General features: G+C 47.4%; 1 protein-coding gene across 3 annotated transcripts in view; it reads left to right on the forward strand.

Annotated features, from left to right (window-relative positions):
• Positions 1-205: 205 nt before the first annotated feature.
• Positions 206-8,348, forward strand: part of DICER1 (dicer 1, ribonuclease III) — a 67,889-nt gene continuing 59,746 nt past the window's right edge. For 2 of the 3 annotated variants that reach the window (XM_037503971.1, XM_037503968.1), the window contains exon 1: positions 348-397. The gene's annotated coding sequence lies outside the window, so the exon portion shown is untranslated. Of the gene's footprint in view, positions 244-347; positions 398-8,348 lie in introns of those variants that run through there. The other variant, XM_037503969.2, reaches the window with a different exon arrangement.

Here is an 8,348-nt window from a genome sequence, read left to right on the forward strand (position 1 = left end):
TGGGGGGCCGGGATTAACCTTTCACCGCCGCGCGCTGTCCAATCACAGGCCGGCTCTCATGCCGGCGCGCGGGCGCGCGTGGGGGCGCGGAGGGGCGGCGCGCGCGGGCGGCATTCTCCAAGCGGCGGTGCGCCGTTGGCGCGGGCAGGGCGCGGGCGCGGGCGGCGGGCGAGCCGGGCGCTGCGCAGTCTCCGCAGCGCGGGCGGGAGGGGTCGAGGCGCGGCGCGGCGGCTGCAGGCCCAGGTGAATGGAGTAACCTGACAGCGGGGACGAGGCGGCGGCCGGCGGGAGGAAATGGCGGCGGCGGCGCCGGGCGGCCGCGGGCGGCCTGGGCTGTGACGCGCGCGCCGGAGCGCGGGCTGATGGTTCGCGAGGGCCCGCGGCGCCCGAGCTGCAGGTGAGGCGGGCTCCCGCGGCGCCGCGCTTTGTGTCCGGGCGGGGAGCCGGCCCCGCGCCGCCCGGCCCGCGTGGGCGCCCCGGGCCGCGACCCGCCGCGCGGCGGAGCCCAGGGCGCGGGCGCGGCCTCGGCGGGGCCCCGGCGCTGCGGCCTGCGGGCCCGGGCCGGCCGGGCCCCCCGCGGGCTCCGCGCCGGCGGCGACGGGGTGCGGCCGCCGGCCCCCGCGCGCCGCCGGCCCCCGCGCCCGGGCCGGGAGCGGGGCCTTGACAGGTCCCGCCGCGCCCCCGGGGCGTCCCCGCGACGGGCCGGGCCCCGGGGATCCCCGGAACGCGCCGGCGGGGCTGCGCGAGGCTGCGGGCCCCCGGGGGACGGATGGGGCTTCTTGGCAGGCACCACATCGGGGCCCCCGGGGCTGGGGGCCGAGGCGGTCTTGGCGCCCCGCCCCTCCGAGGAGCTCGTCGGGGGATGCCCGGACCCGCCGAGGCGCCATCTGAGGGGTGATTCCGCTTGGGGGGGAAATCAGTGTTTGCTTTAAGTTGGCGCTTCGGATTTCCTGCGGTTTTCTGGAGGAGCCCGGCGGCCGCGGTGGCCCTGGCCGCGCTGCAGAGGGGCCCGGTCACTTCGGGGGGCCCCTCCTGCCCGGGGGCGGGCAAAGCCAGGGCTGGCGCGGGGGCCCTCGCTTTCCTGCCTGAAGAGAGTCGGGCTGAAGCGACGCCTGGCTTCTCCGTGCAGGTCTCAGGGTTCTGGGAGATGCCCGTCTGATGGAGGAGTGTTACTTTGAAGGCCCCTTGGGGTGCGCCTGCCTTCGAGATTGCTCTGTCTTTCCCACCCTGATGGTCTGTTGTCTTGTGTTGGTTGCTTTTCAGGTCCACACTCGCTCAGTGAATCAAGTTAGGAGCTCAGTAACTTGGGAGCATTCGTCAAAACGCGCTTTCACAAAAGGTTAACTAAGATGGAAATTGCACGGTAGAAGCGTCCCATTTCCTAAGGAAATAGAGCCGTCTTCCCCAAGAGCGCCCGTCATTTCTGCAGAGAATGGGTGACGGCAGAGAGTTCTGAATGAGCTTGCCCATCGGTAGCAATTTCATGTTACTGCTGTCTTTGGGAAATAGGCTCTAGGAATAATCAGTTTATTTTGTGAGGCGTTGTCTTTTGAGCAAGCTAGCGAGCTACCTGTGGCTTAGGTACCTTTCATGTGGTGTGGATCCGCACTGTTCTAGAAGACCGAATAGCGAGTGCTTTGATTCTGGTCGCTGTCAACGTTAAATGCTGTGGTGTGTCAGTGGATGTACTCGCGGCCTCAGATGCCGTTGTGAGACAAGATGTGTCAGATTTAATTTGGGGAGGGTAAGCCCTTCCAGTTACTGTGGTAAGGGCTTGCTTTACCGTTGATGTTACCGTGTCATCCCAAGAGGTTCCGTTTGTCCGCCTCATGCCTGTAGCTGTGTGTAGGAGTTGCCTAGCCAGGCTGTTGTGCCATTGCTGGGTTTTATTGTCCTGGTTTTAGGAGATGTCTTAATTTGATGTGGCTCATGATCCTTGTTTGATGGTGATTTTGTGGTAGAGAGCGGGTGGTGCTGCCTTCGAGGAAGGATGAGTTTCATGGCACTGGGAGGTGTCCTCCCTGCCACTGCCCCACCTGTGAGATACTTGTTTCATTTGAGAAAGTAGATTTTTCATAGACATCCTCTTGCTGGTGACCTTGATGTCCTCTGGTCGTTACTTGTGGCAAAGGAGGAAAGTGAAACATTGATCACTAAGAAGTATCTCCTTCCTGTGTGCCAGGATGTTCCAGGTGCCCGTAGGTATGTTCACACTTACTCCGAAGCATCCATCCTCTCCTTGGCCCTGAGACACGCACCAGGAAACAAAGACTCAGATTATTGCCCTAGTTATGACTCTGCAAGTGGCAGATTGAGGGTGAATTGTGTTGATCTCGAGTCCTTGCAGGCCCGCTCTTTCCTTGCATTGCCCTTCTAAGAGGAGTTTAGGGGGAACCCACGTTATACACAGTAAGTCCTCAGTCAGCGCTTGTTGAGTGAATGAAGTTCTGCTTAACCTTAAGTATTCAGGTGACCTCTATCTAAATAATTCAGATTTTCCCGTTTTCCAGTGGTAAGACAGATAAATAACCAAAGTAACATTTTCACCATTTGTAAGTGTGTGGCCTATGGCACCAAGCTCATCCACATTGTTTTGCAGCGGTCACCAGCACTATCTCTACAGCTTTTTCATCTTCCTCAACTGGAACTCTGTATCCATTAAACATCAACTTCCATTTTACCTTCCTTCCGACCCTAGGTTGCCCCCACCTTTCTGTCTGAATTTGACTCTTTGGGAACCTCAGATAAGTAGAATCATACAGTATTTATCCTTTGGTTTGGTGACTGGCTTATTTCACTTGGCATAAGCTTGGTTTCATCCATGTGGTAGCATGTGTCAGAATTCCCTTCCTTTTTAAGGATAAGTAATATTTCACCGTATCTGCGGCTTATCTACCACATTTTGTCTGTCATCTATCCGTGGAGTTGCTTCTGCTCTCTGGCTGTTGTGGATCACGCTGCTGTGACAGAGGTGTGCAGACGTCTGAGTCTCTGCTTTCTCGTTGTTTGGGTTTATGCCCGGAAGCGTCACACCGCCTCTTGATTATCACAGCGGCAGACTCAGAGTTTATTGCAGCGTGAGTTTTCTCAGGGTTCTTCCAGACAGTTACAATTTTATACAAGCAGTTCCTCTGCGTCAGTAACAGACTTTAATCTCCTTGAAGTGCTGGACTTTACTCAGTTTAAGATCTTGGTTCCTATCAGAATCTGGCAAGTAGGGATCCACATCCCTAAATTCATGCCTTTGATGCGCCGTAGACCGCAGTCTGTTCTGCTCTGCAGGGCCCTGGAAGGTCTGGAAGTTAAGCCCTGGAAGGTTTAACTTATGAATATAGCAATTGGGAGCCAGCCACTTTGTCCTGTTTACCTTGTGCTCTGCATTTTGGACTTTTACGAGTTTAATTCATTCGAACAGCCCAGTGGATATATCTGTTACTCATAGAGTTATTTTACTGATTTTGCTCTTATTCGCAGGATTCTTTGCAATATTTTCCCGATCGTTACGTACTTACCACCTCGCCTCCTGGCCTGTCATCCTCTGAGGCAGCCCTCTAGTCTTAGTGCCCTGCCCCTGAGGTTGGATCTTTCAGTACTTGTTTTTTGATTCTTTGATGTTTATCAAATTCTTTGCATAACATAAGCACATTTTTAGTTCTTACTGATTTCTGCTAAAGAGACTTTAGAATTAATGCGTTCGGTGCAGAGAACCATTTGCTATTTTATTATTGATTGAGAAAGGGCTTGAGACAGTTTTGTGATAATATACAGGTGTTTGAGAGGACTGGAAAATGGTATAGGTGAGGGTGAAAGGTCTGGCGGGAACCAGAGTTACTAGGGCAAAAAGGCATCTGGTAGGAAGCCCACTTAGGGGCGAGAATGAGGACCTTCTGATCCCATCAGAAAACAACTGTTCCTCGTTACCTGCTAGCCGGTTTCCCTCTCCCCATCCTATAAAAACCTGCCTTCCCCTGACAGTAGGCTCCGCTTCACCGACCCCCTCCTTGGGTCCGTCAAGTTCGCCCGGGAACACAATAAAGCCCCCTTTTAAACTCATTCTGTTGTCCTCGTCTTTCCCTGCCGAACCTTTTAGAGGGGTGGAGTGGGGAGGAGCTGGGAGGAACCAGATGGGAGGCGTGGGCCTGTGTGCAACTAAAGTAAAAAAAGTTTTTTTATTAGTCCAAGCAGAAAGGAAACAGCTAATTATAGTTGGCGTTGAGTGATGAAAGGAAGGATGCCAATTAATCAGGAGAAACAGACTTTCCTCCTGTATGAAGACTCATTCATCGTTTGGATCCTTATATAAAATGACATTAACGGGCCTCCCCGGTGGCGCAGCGGTTGAGCGCTGGGTTGCGAAGCTGCCCGCGGCCTCTGCGGCGCTGGTTCGATCCCCGGCTGCCCCCCGGCCACCAGAGGAGGGTCCCACATGGCGCGCAGACCTCTCCTGCCGCCCGCTGCTCCCCTCAGCAGTGTACTTCGGTCCTTCTGCCTGCTCTGCTCCCCGCTCTGGCTCTGGTGAATTCTCTCGCCCTCCCGTGCTTCTGACTGTGCCCAGTGCATGTATAAACAAAGACAAACAAACAAACAAATAATAAATAACATGCCTCTATTAAAAAAAAAAATGACATTAACAATATAAGGAGAACGTGTTTCACATTTTACAAATGATGGAGAAACATTTTTCACATGCCATTGTAGAGAAACTGGGTAGAAGCCTCAGGCATAGTAGGAAAGCGTGGGCAGTGGATGTCCACAGAACTGGTGAGGGGACTTGCTGGAGTTCAGTCCATTTATTTTTCAAATTATATCCCTCAAATAGCAAATGTCTGTTTGACAGACGCTGAATAATAATTCAAAATGAACTCTTTCTGGATAGCTTCTCTCTGCTCATCCTCAGGAGCCAGTGTTCGTCTGAAGAGGGCCTGCTTGTGTGGTGTGTGGACTTGAGAATGTGGAGAGAAAGGCATTTTTGAGGTCTAGCTAAGCTAGTGATAGTGAATTTTTTAGTCATGTAAGAGGGTTTCTGTTAATTCTCTGTATAAAATGACTTTCCTATTTACTTAATATTATCAGTGGTTTACTTAATAGACAGTTTCATACTATTTATTTACTTATTTATTTAAGTTTTATACATTTTAAACCTAAAGGAAAAAGATGCCACAAGAATGCATTGTGTGAGGATGTGAGTAAGACTATTGTTAGGAATGAGATCTGAAAGACCTACATCTTGGCTTTAGTGTTTTGAATTTTGGGACTCGGTGATAGGCTGTGTTAAGGTTGAGAGTAAAACAGTAAGGACAGTAAAGATAGAATAGTAACAGTGCCTGCCATATAGAAGATGCGCAGATGTGTGGAGTGAATAAGTTATCTTGATACTATGTTTTTAGTACTTAGAAGCTTAAAGAATAATATTGCACGTATATGAAGGCTTTTGAAAAGATCATTGCTAATCTTATTTTGGACAAACTGTGCTGCCTGGGTTGTCTCCATGGGAAGTATTATGATTAGGTGTGTGGAAACATTGTGGGCTGAGAGATGAGTTGACAATTTCATGGGAGAAAATTGCTCTGAAAGGTGAACTTGGACTGGCGCCGCAGGCTTTCTCATTGTCGAAGCAGGCTAGCCCCGACTTTTGAGGGGTTCTGTTCTACATGACAGCTTAATATTTACAACAAAGTAGGGATTTAAAACACATTTGGAAATTGCGATTAGAAAATCTTCCCAAACCAGTTCAGAATTTAAAATATCACTCCAGTTGCGAGAGAAGTGATCTCATGCTGAACACTCATCTTTGAATGGTGAAGAGTCTTTGATGAAGGGGTTAGGTCGGTAACTTCATTTGAAGGCAAGAAGATAAGGAATTTACCTAATACTTTGAGATACTGAAGTTCCAGGATTTCAATCTTGTACTGGCATGAGCCCAGTAGGGCAGGATTAACAATGAACCCCCAAATTGGAATGGCCTCTCGTCTGCTTACACCTCCTGCTATATAATCATCACTCATGGGTATTTCTGCTTGAAGGTATTTTCAATTTCTTCCACTGTGAACTATTAATATTTTGTCAAAGTACTGTAAGGATGGTTAAGAGCAAGTCTTGGTGTAAGAGAGACGAGGGTTCCAGTTTGGATTCCTCCATGTAATAGCTGAGGCCCACAGAGCATATGGCAACCTGAGTCTCAAATTCCTAACCTGTAAGATGTTCATAAAAATTGTGTTTATTTCTTGAGATTGTGAGATAAAAATGAGTTCTATAATTTTAGCCCAGTTCTAATACATAACTAACATTTGATAAAAAGTTAGTCAGAGGAAATTTGCCATGTTCTTAATGTGATTAGATTATATGTGATTTCCTGCTCAATTATCAGTATTGAATGTCTAGTTTTATAATGGAAGATGAAAAAGAAAAGAGGGCTTCAGGGCAGGTTTTCTGCATTGAGGACTGTCTGCAGTGGACCACATGTTTCAGCTGTCTTAGTTGATTCCCTATGCTAGCTGTACCGAGCGTAACAGTATCTTAAGTATCACTAACTTTCCCAAGTAACCATTATTCCTCTATTATGCATGATAAATCCTTGAATCTGTATTTCAAACCAGCATAATTTTTTTTTTAAATAATAAATTTTATTTTTATATTCCCCCATACAATTGCAAACGCCCCATTCTGACCCCAATCCTTCCCCTCCCGCCCCCTGCCCCCCCAAAAGTGTCTCTGGTTCATAGTTTTTTGTTGATTTTGATTTTCACTTTCTTATATTCATTTTCCTGGTCCCTTATTTAAGTTTTCTAGATTCCTGCTATGAGTGAGACCATCCGGTATTTTTCTTTTTCTTTTTGGCTTATTTTGCTGAGCATGATCCCTTCCAGCGCCATCCATGTTGCTGCAAATTGCATGTGTTTATCTTTTTTGAATGCTGAGTAATATTCCATGGTATATATGTACCACATCTTCTTGATCCAGTCATCTATTTTTGGGCATTTGGGTTGTTTCCAAAGCTTAGCTATTGTAAACAGTGCTGCTATAAACATAGGGGTGCAGGTGCTCTTTGGAATTGATGTTTCTGTGTCCTTTGGGTAAATACCTAGGAGTGGAATTGCTGGATCATATGGAAGCTCTATGTTTAGTAGGTCCAGAAATCTCCACACAGCTCTCCATAGTGGTTGGACCAGTTTGCACTCCCACCAACAGTGCAGAAGAGTTCCTTTTTCTCCACACCCTCGCCAACATTGTTGTTGCTAGTTTTTTTAATATGTGCCATTCTCACTGGTGTGAGATGGTATCTCATGGTAGTTTTGATTTGCATTTCCCTGATGACAAGTGATGTTGAACATTTTTTCATATGTCTGTTGGCCATTTGCATTTCCTCTTCAGAGAAGTTTCTTTTTAGCTCTTCTGCCCATTTTTTGACTGGATTATTTTCTTTGTTGTTGCTGAGTCTCATCAGCTCTTTGCAGATTTTTGTGATCAGTCCTTTATCATTAGTGTTGAGTGCAAAAATGTTCTCCCAGTTGGTGGGGTTTCTCTTTGTTTTTGTTATTGTCTCTTTTGCTGTGCAGAAGCTCTTTAATTTGATGTAGTCCCAGCTGTTTATCTTTGCCCTCACTATCACTGCTTTGGGTGATGTGTCTGTAAAGATGTCTTTGATGTGCAAATCCCGTAGTGTTTCGCCTATATTTCCTTCTATGTATTTTATGGTTTCAGGTCTTATGTCTAGTTCTTTAATCCATTTTGAGTTGATTTTTGTGTATGGGTGAGGTAGTGGTCAAGCTTCATTCTTTTGCATGTAGCGACCCAGTTTTCCCAGCACCATTTATTGACAAACTTTCTTTGCTCCAATGCATAGTCTTTGCTCCTTTGTCAAAGATTAGTTGACCATAAATCTGTGGGTTTATTTCTGGATTTTCTATTCGATCTCATTGGTCTGTATGTCTGTTCTTGTTCAATACCATGCAGTTTTGATGATTATGGTTTGTAGATAGTTTGAAGTCTGGAGTGTGATGCCTCCATTTCTTCTTTTTTTTTCAGTAGAGCTTTGGCTATTCGGGGTTTTGGTGATTCCATATGAATTTCATCAATAATTGTTCTATTTCTTGAAGAATGCCATTGAGATTTTGATTGGAATAGCATTGAATCTGTATATTGCTTTTGTAGGATGGCCATTTTAATAATGTTATTCTTCCAATCCCATGAGCAGGGGATGTCTTTCCATTTTTTGTGTCTTCTTCTATTTCTTTAACAGTGTTTTATAGTTTTCTTTGTATAGGTCCTTACCTCTTTTGTTAGATTTATTCCAAATTTTGATTTTTTTTTGTTTCAATAATAAAAGGGATGGTTTTTTTGATTTCTTC

Source organism: Talpa occidentalis, unplaced genomic scaffold (genome assembly GCF_014898055.3).
Source record: "Talpa occidentalis isolate TD23 unplaced genomic scaffold, MPIMG_talOcc4v2.1 talOcc4.11, whole genome shotgun sequence".
Lineage (NCBI taxonomy): Eukaryota > Metazoa > Chordata > Mammalia > Eulipotyphla > Talpidae > Talpa > Talpa occidentalis.